Here is a 17,558-nt window from a genome sequence, read left to right as displayed (position 1 = left end):
ACATCACTTCTCTTTGACACCGGCTCATTACTTCCCAAGTTTTGACCCTTGGCGACAAAAAGAGCGTCATTTATCACGGTGGAGCGCCCCAAGTACTGCCGTAAAACAGGCCATTACACAAAACACACCGTAAAATGTGACCGTGAGGCGAGCTTTTAGTGGTGCCGAGAGCAGCCCTTTAAGCTTAAAACGTTTACGCAAAGGGCTCGGACAATTACATAGGGTGTGGCGTCCGAATCGCGGACCCGTCCATCACTGAAAATTTCAGCAGCTTCAAAAAGACGCCAACCAGCAAATTATTGCTAGCGTTAAGGGGGGGGGGGTGGTGGACGAATGGGGAGAAAGAAGAAACGGTGTGCTTCGTGTCCTGGTCAATAACTTCGCTCACGGCAGGCGTGTGCCAATATCTTTTTTTTTTTTACTAGAATCACTTGCTGAAGAGACCCGGAGCAAACCGCGAATTTTTTTCTTTAGCTAAAGGCATTGTCAGAGCGAAGTAATTTTGTCGCGGCACAGTTTGTTCCAGCAGCCAGTTTTCGGTTAAACATTGAGCTCAGCAACAAGGTTCAAGCAAATGATTGTGGAATGGTCGGCTAATTCAACACTAGAGTCGGGATAGCGTAATGATTTTATTGCAATGCTATTCCTTTTAGTGCTTCGTCAGTGATGCGAGCGGTGCTCCCGTAACGTTATCGCCGGCAATGACCGTGAAACGCATATTATAAGGAATAGAACAAATTTAATTAAATTCACGGGGTATTACGGGTCAAAATCGTGCACTACCCCCTCATGAGGCAAGCCGTAGTGGGTTAATTTTTTCCGAGTTAATTTTGACCACCTGGGGTTCTTGAACGTTCGCCCAGATCTAAGTAGTACATGAGCGTTGTTTATTTCATTTCCATCGAAATGTGGTCGCCGTGGTCGGAATTGAACTCGCGACCTCAAGCTCAGTAGAACAACGCTCAAAGCCACCGGGCCGAATGAAAGGAATAGAATTGAGCGAAAGAAATCTATACAATATAGCGACACAGTTGCCATTGTCGTCACGTGCTGTAGCCGGCCTTCGACAGACGGTGTGTAAGTTCTGCTGCGGCTACAAAATAAGAAAGGGAAGAAAGAAAACGCCACCTCCGCAATGCTGCGTGTTACACCTCACCGCGCACTGCATGGGAATGCATTTGCGTGCGTATGCATGTATGCGTGTGTACGTCAATTTTTTTTTTTCGCTAGAAAACGCGCACAAAGAAAAGAGGGTACAGGACACACGAAGCGCTTCGTGTGTCCTGTACCCTCTTTTCTTTATTAGCGTCTTCTAGCTCAAAAAAAAAAAAACAAGAAACATTTCGAAATGCATAACGACCTTGCCCAAAATGACAACATTGCGTGCACGTACGTCTTTCTGTACTGTCAAACCCGTTCACGCTTACGTCATTCTTGTGCTCTTCAAAGAAATCTTTGAGCGTGAGGGCAGAACATTTCTTAGGTTTGGCATTGTGCGAGCAGGCTTCACGCTATGATGTCCTGGAAGTCTATGCACTTTACTTTTTTCCACCTTTCTTCATTGTTTAGGGAGTTCTTTTGATTAAGTCAGGTTAGGTTTCTTGCTTTTTTAAAATAATTGTATTAATATTATTCGCTCTAAATCTGTGCAGAACCCATCGACGTTGTCAATGTAACCGAATAGAACGAACGAACGAACGAACAAACGAAACGAAATGAAACGAAACGAAACGAACGAACGAACGAACGAACGATCTTCCACACAAAGTCCGACTACCTAACACGAGAACACGAGAACGGACTTGGGAACTCCAGAAAGCTATTAGTTTCAGTAAAGAATAAGGAGCCGCTCAGGGAGCCGATGCAGCTAAGTTACTTTTGTTCGACCGCCGGCACACTTCTACGCCTATATATATAATATAATATTTGGGGTTTTACGTGCCAAAACCACTTTCTGATTATGAGGCACGCCGTAGTGGAGGACTCCGGAAATTTTGACCACCTGGGGTTCTTTAACGTGCACCTAAATCTAAGCACACGGGTGTTTTCGCATTTCGCCCCCATCGAAATGCGGCCGCCGTGGCCGGGATTCGATCCCGCGACCTCGTGCTCAGCAGCCCAACACCATAGCCACTGAGCAACCACGGCGGGTTTCTACGCCTATGATTATAGATAAATGAATAATTGTATCATTGATACCTAAATAATTTTCTTACTTTTGCAGTAGGATGACGACTAATGTACTTTAACTGCATTTAGCAATTTAGTTATTGATGTCAATAATGAGATAATGATTTCGATAATGATTTCAATAATGATTTCGCGATGGCATGTGCTTAATCAATTTCAAGCACGGATATTCAAGAACAGCAGGTTTCAAGCTCAATTAAACATTTTTCCAACGAAGCATGACGTCTGAAATTAAGTATCGCAACGACATCGGGTAATTACTCTAATATAACGATATTGCAGTAGTTTAACTGCTTCTAGAATTAAAAGGCATCGCAAAGAATTTCCTTCACGTATCAATAACTTAGTACAGAACACGTTACTGTAAGGCTGTAATTTCTTGATAGAATTACCGATCACTTTTCTCTTGAACTTCTGGGTACGCACAGCACCAATAGGGAGCGCGCACTGATTAGAAAAATGAAAAAAAAGAGATAAGGTGAACTGCAAGCTGGCTGATCTGACACGCTAAGGTTCTTCCAAAACGCTTTTATAAACTACGGCATTTCTTTAGAAAATCGGACAGCAAGTACGCAAACTACCTTAAAGTAAGCAATAAAATTCCGAATTCAATGCACTTACATATACATAGCACGTCGTAATTTCGGATGTAGTTTAATTACTATGAGTGCAGGTATAGTACAGTGCAACTGACCTACACTTAAAGAATAAGTGCACTGCGCGAGGTACCACTGCACTCCCTCGCGCTGAAGAAGAGATCTTGTGCAGCTTTCAGCCGGTTACAGCCTCAACGTTTCTTTATATCACGAGTTTCTTCATAAGCACCGCAGCTCTTCCTCTTTCTCTCCTTTCCTTTTCACGAGTTTGTCATTTCAACGTAGGGGGGCTTAATTCTTGCTTGGCGAAAAGGTAGACAAAACCTGGAGCACTACGCCGACGAAAGTGAACTTAAGAGAAAAGACGTTTCGGCTCCCACACGGGATCCTTGTTCACAAGTCTTTTATACCTGTGAAGAAGGCTCCCGTGTGGAAGCCGAAACGTTAGTTCTTTTAAATTTGCTTTGGTCGGCGTCTTGCCCCAGGTTTTGTATATTCGCCATGTTCCGTCCCGTCCAGACGGGCTTCCGCCAAACACTGAACTTCAATTATTGCTCTAAAGATAAGTATAGGATGTCAGGAACATTTAGAACAGGGGCGCCTAAGCGCCACTGCGCGTGCGCTTAACACAACCTGCTACTTTGGGTTTGGTCTCGCACTCGCGTCCCTACGAGAAGCTATGAGAGCTCCTTTTTCGTATTTGCCAAAGCATGGTGCACGCACGCGTGAGTTGCGAGAGAAACATCTGGGCACCTTTTGCCGAGGTCTCTTGGCTCTGATGTGCGTTTTCCTAGGTACTACGGAGGACGGCGCTCTTTGCTCGATGCCGTCTAAGTGCCGCTGAAACTTCCGTCCAAACGTGATCATAACGGCCGATAGGGAGTCCGCTATGGTGAAGCGGCAGTTGTCCTAGTCAGTGGTTGGTCCGCGTCACTGTGGCGCACGTGGCATGTACTATAAGCTTTTGCGCTTCGCTGTACGTCTCCGGTGCTCTGCCAGTGGCACGGTCGTCGGTGACTACACGTGCCACATGGGCACGCTCTGCGCATGCGCCGCAAAGCCACGAATGTGAACTTGAGTATATAGCCTGCGAATGAATGCTTTACAATAAAAGGAATTCGCAGCAACAACGTGTCATTACGCATTGGTCTCCAGCTGCTAAAGCGGCATCTGCCAGCTATCTACGAGCTGGCGGCGACGTACAGTGACCGTCACCATACACGGCCGCCACCAAGCTCGGCACGAATCTGGACCTGTGGCCCCTAAAATGCAAAAGGCGGATCGCTTCAACCAACTCGCGCGATGAACGCCGCCTATTTCGATGTCCCAACAGTGCTCCACAACACAAAGAATGCAATTTCTACAAATTGTATGAACGCCCCGTATACGTAACGTATACACTACCGACCCACGCAACTCTATATGCCTACACATCACTACATGAAAGCGTGCACATAGATAGGCTATCTACATGCATCGTAGCTGCAAACGCAGCTGATAGTGATCAATGCTAAACATCACATTAATTCACAACTGCATCTCCAAACCGGCTTCTCTCAAGAAGTCTAAAACTGCCTTTGCTATCTCGGAGCCCACTCTTGGCATCTTCCCAGGCTCCTAAACGAGTTTCCTTTGAAAGAGGCCAGGAGTTCAGGGAAGACACAGTCGCTAAACTTACGTTCAGCTAAGTCGCATACTGTGGGCACTTGAACCATTATGTATTCTAACGGCCAAACTGTCTCATTGCAGGAGTCGAGGCCCACCTAAACTTATGCGTTATGTATGCAATATTAAAAAAGAAACAGAAGATTGAAGAATGTTTCATACGTTCTAAAGAGATAGAGGGAAGCAAGGAAAGACAGGGGTGTTATGCGGACGTCCCGCTTTGAGAAAGCAATTACGCAGAAAGGCGCTCGAGGACCCGTTCAAGAGAAACAGGTGATAGGTTGGAGTAATAAATCAAGCTCAAGCGCAAGCAACTAAACACCCGGCCATCCACATAACGGTGAATTTTAATAAGTTTCCGATCCCACTTGCGTCTTACTTTTTCGACGTCAAAGGCAAAAATAAGGAATTGCATAGAAATTGTCGGGCGACGAAGAAAGCGCGCAGGTGAATAATTAAACGATGAGATATACGACTAAAGGTTTCTAACGTAAAGAAACAAGAAGAAAAGGAGGAAGTTAGACAGGACTTTATAACGTTTTCGATTATATGCGGAGATAAAAAGTTCCGAGGCCTTTAGGGTTGAAAATGTTATGCAGATTCAACGCGCATGCCAGACTCGATGCGAAGCGAGGCTTCCGTGAAGCCGGCAATGAAATGGTATAAATTTGCACACGTGACTGGAAAGTGGCACGCGCATGTGTTCTCGTGCATCCGTGCTAGGTAATGTGACAAATCCTATATTGTATTTAATTCATTTGTTCTCATTCATTTTAAGTTCACCGGTTGCTCCATGTCCCCGACCTCTCCCGCCGCCGCCGTTGGGGGCATGTGCGCCATAGAGTGAAAATTATAATCATCATCAACACGCGGCGAATATCGTAAAGAGCTAGCTGGCGTTGGCACAAAATTTGGAGGACGCTTAAGCTTCGCCTTTAAGAGTGGAAAGCGATAGCATTCAAAGATCCCTGACTGCTTCTCACGCTTCCCGGCAACTGCAGCTTATGTAACCGTAACGTTTACCGGGAAACGCTGGCGGCGAACGCTATGCACGAACGCGAGCTTTGTCGTAGAAACGCGGCCTCTTGCGTGGGCTGCGACGCGGCTCAGACGAGCGCCATCTGGAGGTGTTGCAAGGAACCGGCCGGGCCGCTTTATGGCCTTTGAGATTTGCGCGGGCCAGCGCGCGCAAATCTTGGAGGCCATGGCCGCTCTATAAATGGCAGAAACACTGGAAAAAGGGTTTGTGTTATGAGTTTTCGCGTAACAGAATTATGCTTTCTCGTATATTCAAATTACAATTCGACGCTATTATGTCTGTAGGTTGCGTGTAAGTCGTACTTTACGTCGATGAGGATAGCTATAGGGGCTTGTTGGTACGGCATATCTTATTCTGTTGCAGCGCGAGCCGAACAAGGACAACAGAAAGGTTGTCATAAAGGACAAGAAAGGTGTGTGTCAGATGTGCCTTTCTGTTGTCCTTGTTCAGCTCGCGCTACAACAATATAAGATATGCCGTACTTTACGTTGTTGCTGACGTACTTTGCCTTGAGAAATTCTATTAGTTCGGTAACTTCCTTGCGCTACATGGAGGGCCTGCGTGGTTGGGCATGCGTGGTTCAAAATAATTTTTGTCGAAACGACAGTCGACGCTGGACGCCGTCTCCGAGCTTTCTGCGACGCGGGGTCCTTAGCGCCTGTCGCATTATTACGCATAGCACCCGCTTATAGGCCATCTCCTGCTGTCAGCATGTGCCATTTTAGGACGCCCTTCTTGGCCAATTCCCCGTTGCGGGCATGTGCTACAGTATGGAAATCATAATCATCGTCAACGCGCGGAGATCATCTCACAGAGCTAGTTGGTAGCCCGATTTGTGCGATACGAGAAAAGTACTGAGGAAACCGGGCCTATCCCGGAGATTACGCAGTCTAGCAGAACGCCTGGGAGTGTGAACTGTCACAAGGAAAGAAGACGAGGAAGTGGCACAGGGTACCCGGGGCGCGCGTGCCATGTTTGAAAGAGCTGGCTGGCTGTGAAACGAGAGACGTGTGCGTGCTATTTATTCTCGTTATTGATGTTCGTGTGCGTGTACGAAGAAAACCATTCGAACGGAAGTATCACTGTCATTACGAATGTACTGCAGTTAAGTTCTGCAAGCACTAAAGAACAAAAAAAAAAAGGCACGAGCCATTCCACTCTGTGAAGGTGGATAGCCAGCGAAGCTGTTTAGCATACAACACATAGGTGACACAGTATTTTGAACACAAGTATGGACTCACCGTGATTTTTATACACGTTCGCGTGGGCGACGGGACCACCACCCCGAGGAGTGGGAATAAACTAGACACGCGTGACGTTTCGAAGGAAGGAAAGGAAAGCGCAAGAAATGGAGATGCGCAACCGCTTGGAACGTCCACAAAGAGGGCGGTGCGTACGTAGGCGTGGCCGATGCGTGTCAATGTGTAGTATGTTTTCTTATCAGATTAGTATGTGATACGAGTTGTATTTGGACCCAAGATAGTAAACTTATTTTTGTAACTTGGCGAAGTGCTTGAAGCCTGCTTCACCTCCGCCGCGGGTCAACCCGGTATTGCACTATCTTCGGGATAGGCCCACGTTTCTTGTCTACGGACATCGATGCGCTGGAAACTAGCTTCACTGTAAAAACAAGTGATTGCGGCCCAATTTTTAGAGCATTGGGCTGCTGCGCATCGGGTGGCCGAGAATGAAATTCTGCCAGCGGATGTTTTTTTTTTATTTTTTTTTGGAATGAGCAGGGATCTACTTGACGAGAACGCGACCGACCGACGGATAGAACCGACCGTACCGGACCACACCGGACCGACCAAAGCGAAACCATGAGATCGTCGTAAAATTTTGCCTTTAAAAAAAATGACAGAGAAGCATTTATTTGTGGGCTCATGAATGCTGCGCTCCATTCTTGCAAATGGCAGTATGTAGTATCGGCGTTAATATAGTTTACAAAGCTATAGCGATGCGCCGTCATCTACGTTAACCGGGAGACCGGGCGATATTTAATGGCATTATTACAATACTGTGCACGCATAGGATTCACGTTGAAGAATGCGTCGTGAAGAAGTGATTTCTACGAGGAAGTCGTCCTCCATACGTGTTCAATAGACCGCTGCATGGACGCCAGCCAGCAGCCAGCGCAGTTCTTTCAAAACAGCGTCGCTGAAAGTTGTGCGGACATTCCTATAAGCAACATAGGCAGCTTTCGCAAAAGTGCGCTGATGATCAAAGCATTCAGCGATTTTAAGCACAAGGAGGTCAAATGTGAAGCCGATGGTGCCAACGGTGGATCTTGAAGCAGTAAATGCTTTTTATGCAGCCTCGAAGCGGCGTTCGCCCGGAGAAATCCTAGCCAGAGGGCTTCGGCGCACGACACCAGACACAAGAGCGGCAAGCACGCACGCTCGCATGTACATTTGTGCGTCTGTCGCTGCCTGCTTCGGGCGCGCACCCCTACGGCCCCTAGCACATATAACGTACTAACAAGCCCAGCGTGAAACACTTGTTGCACACGGACGGTCGTTTTCGCTGCAAAACAACGACACTCTACTAACTTCACTATACGTAACGTTCAACGCTGCCCAAGTTGACGAAACTATGGAACAGTGCTCCCGCATGTGTTGGTTCGGCCCGCCAACACACGAAGTCTATAACACGCTGCTAAGCCTTCTTTGCGCAAAGCCGGGCCGCGACCCCACCGCTGATCGAAATCCTCTTCGGAGAACGTCGCCCCCACATTACACGCGGCTCAAATATGCATGGGTTCGTTTACGAGAGGGAAAAAAAAAAACACGTTTTTTTTTCTTTTTTTTTTCCTCAGCATGTTCTCCGTCCCTGTCTTCTTCCCTCGGTGTCCAGCTCTAAGCACGCTCAGCTACGTGCGGGCAGAACCGGGCACCGGCCTCAAGTTGCACCGGACAAGCGCGTTCAATAATTTAGCGCGGCCGCGTCGGACAGGGCGAGTGACGTTCTCTTCCCTAGCACCGGTGAACTCCCTTCGTTCCCACACTTCTTTAGGCCCATTCGAATGCGCACTTCTCTTTGTGTTCTTTCCTTTTTTACTCGTCACTGCTGAAGTATGCAAACTTCGTGGTACATGCATGAACCGTTTCCATAAACCCGTCTTTTTCCCCACCTACCTTTCTCTTTGTACCCGCTTCCGCGTCATCCGGACTCTAATAATAATAATGAAATTGAAAGCAAAAGGGAACACCAGACGAGACTAAACTCGCAAATCCAAGCCAAGGGAGAATAAATGAGGCGGAAGATTTCAATTTAGGTTCATGAATATTGCAGCACCGTGCGGATAAAAAAAAAGAAAAAAGAAAACTCGTTTGGTGCTCACCGGACACGCACCTTTGCCCCCTCCGTCCGCTTATCGTTTTTCTTTAACCATTTCTTTGCTTCTTCCTTACACGCCATTGTATTCCTACAGCCTTGGTCATAATTCGATTTCCTTTCGGAACGCCATTCTATAGGCTATGGGACCGTGCAAATGTGAATCAAAGTGGGCGCCGAGATTTGTAGCTGTTCGCTTGTGCAGGAGTGGTATGTGAAGTAATAACCTCTAATGAAATGCTACTCCCTTTTCTTTATCTTATCAAATGAAAATAACGCAAGAGAAATTACTAATCTTACAGTGGTGATGGCTAACATTTTTCTCATAACAATAATAAAAATAATTGTAAATGTAGAAGGAAAATGGCACAAGTGCAAAACTTTAAGCACATGAAGTGCAGCGAATTCGCCAGATAGCCCGAAATATAGAGGAACAAACAGATAAAAAAAGGTGAGAATAGGTTACATTATAGTATACACCGAATCCCAAAGAACGGCATAAGTATGTGAGATTGCAATGTGGTTCGAGGTGTACAGGCACACAATAAAGCAAGGGCAGAGAAAAGCTCCGCTATACCGTATGTCACAGCTAAGGTTAGCTAAGCTGCTCAACTAAAGAAAGAAAGGTTAAAATAAAAACACGGTGCAAGATAAATTATAACACCTAAGGTGTTCGGTCGCCAGAGGTCTTAGAACCGAACAACGTAAGTTATAAAATTATATATTGCACCATGTATTTGTAATTTTTTTTCGTTGAGCATCTTGGCTAACTTTAGCTGGGACACCCTATAGAAACAGACATTGCAGCACTGAAATCCCATGCTCCTCCCTCACACGATGTTCCCCATCGTGTTTCCACCTGTACATCGCGCAAACCCCATACATGTCTTTCGGTCACTGATGAGGAATAAGCATTGCTTGCGTTCTTCCAGGTTAGTTTCAATATGTCGCTTTGGTCTCATGCTTTCTCTTGAAATGTGAGAATTAATGATTAAGGCCATTGTGGCCTTAGCTGCATTGTTCTATTTTCCAGCCTCCATGAAACGTATCGGCACTACATATGTTGTGCTCGACAGGGTTCGATGCGGCAAAATACGCAGAACAATATTTTCGGTGCTGTAAAGAGGATCACAGCTTTCTGTCACCGCCATCGCTGATCCTTCTGAGTGCGACTGCGCGAGCATTCAGTCCATGTCGCTACCTCTGCACTCAAGGCCTAACAGTGTAACATACGGTGGAGCATCAGAGACGCCCGTTTGGACACACATCGCAAACAAGGCTCAATGATATGTGCATTTGTTTATTTTAATTGAAATCGCTATGACTTATCATATAGTAACGTAATACATAAAAAGAACATATCTCACACAGCATACCACGCTCCTAAAGCCTATAGCTACACAACATGCAATCATAAAAGTATAGTAACGGCTTATCGGTATAACATACAGGGTAATAAAGCAGATCTAAAAGAACAAGGAGGGATGTACACTGCAACAACACACGGCGACAAATTCCAGCTGCTGGAATGTAGCGCCCTTCATTGTTTCTTTTCTTCCTTTCTCTTTCTTTTAAAAGTAAACAATTCATTTTAGGTGTAACGTTGCAAAGAAACAGCTGGACCACGAGAAACACCGTAGTTCAGAGCTCGCAATAAATTCTCAACGCAAGGTTCTCTAACGTGCTCCTAATTTTAAAGGGCTCCTCACCAGGCAACACTGAAAATTTGGTTATACGCTGGAAGTTATTGCATGTCTTCTAGGGAGAGTTTTACAGCAAGAAGTTTGCACATTGGTTCATTAATAGCCAAGATAACGATATTTCAGTGCGACCAACGAATGATTTCAGGAGGCGAGCGTCACCGCCAACGCAACGCTCTCTCCATTTGTCCCCGTCTAGCTTCCGCTAGCGAAACTTCTTCCCGGCATTCTCGCATGCCGGAGCTCAAGGATGACGCCTCGCATACGTCACAGGCCCCACCTTTTTTTCCCCTCCTTTTTTTGCTGCGCGGCTCGCTTCAGGTGACGGTATCGCGTGCGACCTCTTGCTAAACGCTCTTTTTCGGTTCGCGCAGCGCACGGTATTGCGCGCTGTGCACGAGAACAGCTGGCTAGCGGTATAAGCCAGTGCTACACGAACACTGACGCAGACACAAGCGGATCACAGAGCATGATCGCGCGCTTGAACACAGTGGGAAAACGACACAGTTGTCTGCGCGCGTGCGCGACTGAACGACGTGGGAACAAGGAGACGAAACGGAAGTACATCTCTCTGCTGCGGTGCGAAGTAAAACAAGACACCCAGAAATTATGATTGTGTTTTGTCATTTCTCTAAACTTTATTTCGTCTACTTTAGCAACAGATTACACAAATAAGAGACGTTGCCTCGAATAATTCTCGAAGCCACGAGTCACTATGAGCGACGTCACAGCATATACATGTACGTAGGCGCACTTGCGCATATTCGTCACCTCTCCGGCTAGGAGCGCGGCGCCGGCTAGGAGAAGGGCAAAAGACGTTGGGGTTTGAAATGTCAGCTCATTCGGCGGCGCGTAGCGATTGAATACTTAGCAGACACGATCGTTAGCGCGCACTGTATGCACTGCGCTTGTCAGTTCAAGATGGCCAGACGTTCAAGCACACGAGAGGGTTTGCAGTCGGCCGCTGTCGTATGCACGCGGCCACCGCGTATGGGAATAGGACCCGCGACTTCGCGCTCAACAGCGCCTTGTGTTTTCGCACTACGTAAATGTTTCTGTCGTTTCCCGGTGCTCAGTCAGACAAACAAACAAGATTCCATATTTACTTGTCAAAGTACTCGTTGAAGGAAACCGAGAGTACGGCGATAACTACGCGTGCAGGTGACCGCCCCATGCTCAGAAAACTCTCTCGCTATATACCGCGGCACGGGCTCAAGATGGTGGACAACAAAACGGCGGCGCACTGCCGAAAACAGACCTGTTTTATTTAGTAACGTAGCATCAATCGATGCTTCACAGCGATGCAGCAGGATGAGCTGAACTTGCATGGTCGGCTGAAGAAAAAAAGAAAAATGAGCTAAAGACTAATGAGCTAATGAGCTAAATGAATGAGCTAAATGAGCTAAAGTTTTATACCTAAGCGAACCGACCTTTGGTGCACATTCCGAACGTAAACAAATCAGGTTTCGAGGCTCCCCGAAGCAAAGCGCGTCAGAAGCGCTACGAGTGACAAGAAAATTTCCCAAAACTACTTAAACTGACCTTGTTGTGCCACGTCCAGAGAGGAGTCACAGTGCTAACCCAAGCTGCCTTTTTTCCCAGAACGCACTGTTCCGGTAATCAGATTATGCGCTGCTGCAGCAAGGGATGTAATCTGAGACGGCGCCGCACGGTTTTGTCACTCGCGCATTGCACGCAGCGAGCGTCGGTTCTTGTGTACTCAGGCAGTGCAAAGCACGGGAGCAAAACTTTCCGACGTGCGTGGCAGTTCTGGCAGCGAGGGAACCATATGCGCATGCGCACGATATAGCATCGCATTAACGTTAACGCAGCAGGCTCTCGCGGTATGCGGCTGCCTCACCGAGGCACAAAGCCGCAGAAACCGTTACTAATGCGCCGAGCAAATGAGATAAAGGCTATCGCGCGCTCGAGAAACATAAGCAGTGTTTGCAATAGTGACAATACGCATGCTATGCAGTGCAAGAATAACGACTACGCGCAATAACAAGACAATTTTGCAGTGAAGGACACCCATACTCAATAAAGTACACGTTGATTCAACTATATGGTTCAAAGCCCCATATAAAGCAAAAGCCCAAGCTGGAAGACGCAGTAATGAAGAGGGACGAATTAAATTTCACCGCCTGGGGTTCTGAAAGTGGCACTTAAGCTTAAGTTGAGAGAAGATCTTTTATATTCTGCCCACATCGGAATACGGCTACTGCGCAGAACGCACAAGTTGTACTTATAGCAATAACTATCCAAAAAATAGACACAATCACATGTAAGGGTACGAAGAACAAGGGCTAGTTCTTCGAAAGCTTCATTGTGATTATGTCTATTTTCAGGCTATATATATTTTGTCTTACTGGTATCTCTTACACACTAGGCTGTGAAAAAGTTTCACAAGTTTTACTACATCGAGCTTGAGCTCAAGCGCCCAAGATTTTCACTAAAAAGGACACAGTGAACAGCTGTGTTGGGTCACGGTAAGGACAGTGGGGGCCGGCTATACAATTCGTTAAGGCATGGCATAATCAACTAATCAGCTTAGTTGGTTAAATAAATTTACAAACATTATCAAGGCATAGGTTTACAGGTTCTCAGCATAAAAGCGCAATAGTAGGTACAAAATAACGCGTGCTTCTGATAGTTGCTTCGGTTTTTCTCACTGTTTCATGCGCTCTTTCATTGACGCGTAACACGTTCACTAATTTTTCTGCGTGCGCGTCACCCTAATTTAAAATTTGCGGCCAGGAGAATTGCCTGTTGGCGTAGTTGGTTAATGGTCCCTTACTTGCAGCACGAAAATTAGACAAAGAGATGCACACACGTATACATACACAGCGCTGACCGAGAAATCAAAGCTCTGATCGGAAGTGAAAACCTCTGAAACTCGACTCTGACCGAAGGTATCGGGGCTACCCTATGCTATTTGGACGTTGTCACCAATGCATCAAAGTACAATTATTCGCGTAGTGAGGTCTGTAATGAACGTGATGATCTGAATGCGGTATTTACACGGAGTGAAGGTAAAGTCCCTATCCGCTTATAAGTAATCCTAAGAACACAAAGGGATCAGAGGGAGATGAACACGATGAGGTCGGCCCTGGTGAAACAAGGGAAGCCTCAGACCGGAACCTACGTTTCGACACGTACATTTGACTTCGCCAGGAGAAGTTTTTGGACTGTTGATAACTTGCGGATGTCCCAGCAAGCGTCAGTTTCGAGTAGATCGTCCCCAAAGTGTGATGTACGAAACATATAGGTATTCAATTCAGTTTTGTAAAAAGCCAAAAAAAAATGCTCTTAGTGAAGCCTCTGCGCGGAACACAAGAGAGAGGGAGAGAAAGAGAGAGAGAGACCAACTAACAAGCTGTCGGCGCCGGTATCAACGTTGACATCCGGCGCTCTGCGGGCACCAGCAGCGCAGAAACAAGTCAAGCGAGATTCATGCGACCCAGATAGCAAATTTACCCTAGCCGTACAAGAGAGCTTTTTTCTGCACTTTTCTGCGTCCTAGATATATCAACTTTGGTGCTCTTGGTGAAGACATCTCTCAGGCCCCGTTTCACATTCTTATTCAGAGGATAGTATTAATGGCCCCGCTGGCGCTGAACACGCGTGGATAGAATCAAAATAGTACCCATAAGCCCCTAAGAATTATGGATGAAAGTATTTTACCTAAGTTTAAGGGCGAGAGTAGTAAGAATCGCGCTGGTGCTTCTGGTGTCGTAGCGTGCGCGGCTAAGCTTTTAAGGCAAAGTATATAGTTGAGGCGACTGCGAGCAGGCGAAACGTTCCTCTGATTCGGGCGACAAACTGATTCCATCTGTAACGTACTTGGCGGCTCCGCAGCTCAACGACCATGTTTATTGTGTATTAGTTGCGACGGTAAGGGAAGTTGGGCTAACGAATAAGAGCCCACTATCCCAATATTGTAGATAAGAAATAAACAGTAAACGAGAAAACAACGTAAGTGGGAAAGAAATAAGAAAATAACGAAAGGTTTCGCAATTACTTGGAGTGAAAGAAACACACCACGAACATCGCAAGAATTTGACGCCGGGCTGCAAATATATGCAGCCCGGCGTCGTGGTGACTAAGCGGCTACATGGTGTTGGGCTGCTAAGCACGAGGTCGCGAGATCGAATCCCGGCCACGGGGGACGCATTTCGGTGGAAGCAAAATGTGTAAAATACCCGTGTGCCGATCACTGAGTGCACGTTGAAAAACCCAAAGCGTTTAAAATTATACCGGAGTCTCTCAGTACAGCGTGCCACGTAATCACATCGCGGTATTGGCACGCAAAACGCCAGAAATATTTTTTTTAAAATAAACCATGCGTAATGCAGAGCCAAAGCATGAGATGTGACAAGCATAAAAAAGCGTATACTACCGTATTTTCGCGATCCTAAGCACCCCCCGATTCTAAGCACCCCCCCCCCCCCTCTATTTTCGCGAAAAAAATTGGGAAAAAAGTTTGCATGCGAATCTAAGCACCCCCTTATTTGTTAGGAAGCGCGCGTAGCCAAGGCCGCCAAGCGCGCTTGCTCACTCTCATCGAGCTGGAGCGGTCGGAGTCCCGAGGTGGCACGGCGTCCGCGGCGCGAGTACGCCGTACAGCCGGACTGTACGGATGTATGGCGAAAGCTACAGAAAGCGCCCCCATCAACCATCGCAAAGTGGATTTCGGACGCTTGGAAGCGGGTCCAAGTGGACGTTGTGGTCAAATCATTTAAGAACTGCTCGATCACAAACCACTTCGACGGAACGGAAGACGACCTGCTGTGGGATACCGAGAGCGGCGGTTCAAGCGGTGCGACAACTCGAGTGGCAGTGATAGTAAGTGAGCATCCGACACATGCGATGGGTTCACTGTGTGCACCAATATTTCTTTTGAATGTTTGCAAAGTAAAATGTTATTTCTCGCAACCGTCTCGTCGCGATGTCGCAGCGAAAAGAGTGAGGGGGGCGGTCATTCTAGATTTTTCGAATCTAAGCACCCCCCCCTCACTTCGGACATCGCGATCGTGAAAAAAAGGGGGTGCTTAGAATCGAGTAAATACGGTATATACTGCTGAGATATTTCAGTTCACAACAAAGCGCACAACGACTATATGGAGCCACCAAAAAAAAAAAAAAATCAATACGAAAACTGTAGCCAGACTGCACAAAACCACAAAGACGAAGAATCCCTGTTTGCACACACGGTATTTAGGTCGACAGCGCCTGTTCATGTGGCAGCTGGCAGCTGCATGCACTCGAAGAACAAAAATAATACTGTTGTGGTTTAACAGCGAACATTTTTACGAGGCAGCATCGTAGCAACACAGTTAAGTTTTTTGTTGTCGATAGTCGTTCACGTAAATATACAGAAGGTAAGCGAGAAAATGTACAATGATGTTTTCGAGACAGTCCTCCGTTTAGCAGGAGTTTCACATATGTGTGAACCATAAAGTCTAACTGAAGTTTTTGCGAAAGAGCTTTCTTGGCCATAAAATGGTGCCATAATTTTTGGCGAACAATATAAGCATGTGTAAGAAAAATCTGTGCACCGCGTATGGAGTGTACCTCCAACTACGGAAGTTTGCAAAGGACGTCATATGCAGGGGAAGCAATGCGTTGCATTCGTCCTCTAAGCAAGAGGCACGTGCAGTGGTTACTTCCACTTGCATTTACTATATCGTTCGCCTAAATTTCAGGCTGACAGCCACAGCCGCGAGAAAACAACTTTTTTTTCGTGAATTCCGTGCGTCAAACTTTTGCTGCGTGCTGAATACTTCATCGAAGAAACAACTTTCATGGGCGGTGAAAATGTCGGCCGATATGGCGCTGATTCAACTCGTTAACCGTTTCCTGCTGAACTGTTAGCGGAAGCGTTGACATACATGGCTTCGAACTAATGGAATCGGAGTGTTATCCCGGCCCTCGCCTCTAGGCGAAACCAGTGCCGTCTATATAATCCGGCTAACCTCAAGTAGAGAGAGAAAGAGAGAAAAGGGAAGAAGGAAAGGCAGGGAGGTTAACCAGACTGAGTCCAGTTTGCTACAAACAGAAGAGACATGCGATTATCGATCCTCATCCCGACCCGAAAAAAATCAGATGAGCCATGCGAAATTTCACATAGAAAGCGCAAGTTGTAAATCCGGCATAGCGGCCAAGCTCGCCTGCCGCTAAGCAACTTGAGAGCAGAGACGTCAACGTATATGTGTCAATCCTAAGTCGGGCTAATGCGATGAAGGGGGATCACATCATTCAAATCCTAAGCGCAAGAAGTCCCTGCACTGAATGACACTGAATGACGCAGCGGTAGTCTCGGCCCACTGCAGCAACGTACTTTCCCACTCAATTTAACCGACGAAGAGGAACTGCAGAAGAACGCGAAAAATTTGGCTACTGGAGTATTTACGTGCTGAAACCACGATATGATTATGAGGCACCTCGTAGTCGAGGAGGCCGGATTAAGCTTGACGACCTGCGGTTCTTTAGTGTGTGCCTATACAGGGTGTCTGAACTACCATGCACCAAGATTTTAATATATGCAAATGGGACGTAGTGGAGAGAACCAAGGTAAAGTTGTTTGCGGTCGCTTGGAAACTCTCAGATTATTTCATGCATTTAGCCTAATTACATAGTTAGTCTTAATTAGTCAACTTCTCAAATAATATTGCTACATGAAAACTGTCAGCGATGTCAGTGAGAAAATTGTAGAACGACATGAAAAACTCCGGATACAAGTTTCTGTTGCTCAATACGTGCTACATCAAAATGTTTCTCCCAGCGTGAAAGAATGCCGCGAATACAGGCAAAGTGCCTCGAGCGGCCAGTCACGCGGCCATATTGCATGTATTCGCGGACCTCCCTGCCTTTCCGTCTCCAATAAGCACTTCCCCGCCCTTTTCTCTATATCTCTCTGTCTGGTTGTAACGTTCTCAGACTTCTTTTTCTATACGTACAAGAACAGCTGATCGCAAAAGAAGAAAGTTGTATGTGCATCATATGCCGGACCATATAGTACCATTCGTCTTCCTT

The 17,558-nt window shown here is 46.5% G+C and overlaps 1 protein-coding gene and 1 pseudogene across 1 annotated transcript in view; one reads left to right on the top strand and one right to left on the bottom strand.

Moving 5' to 3' along the window:
* The window catches only part of LOC142575801 (frequenin-2-like), a 310,775-nt gene that overhangs the window by 28,890 nt on the left and 264,327 nt on the right, over positions 1–17,558 (bottom strand). The window lies entirely within an intron of this gene.
* Positions 6,901–7,073, top strand: LOC142567690 (U2 spliceosomal RNA; annotated as a pseudogene).

The sequence above is a fragment of the Dermacentor variabilis genome, chromosome 1, assembly GCF_050947875.1.
Source record: "Dermacentor variabilis isolate Ectoservices chromosome 1, ASM5094787v1, whole genome shotgun sequence".
Lineage (NCBI taxonomy): Eukaryota > Metazoa > Arthropoda > Arachnida > Ixodida > Ixodidae > Dermacentor > Dermacentor variabilis.
The sequence above is the reverse complement of the archived record's forward strand: the minus strand, read 5'-3'. Positions and strand labels throughout refer to the sequence as shown.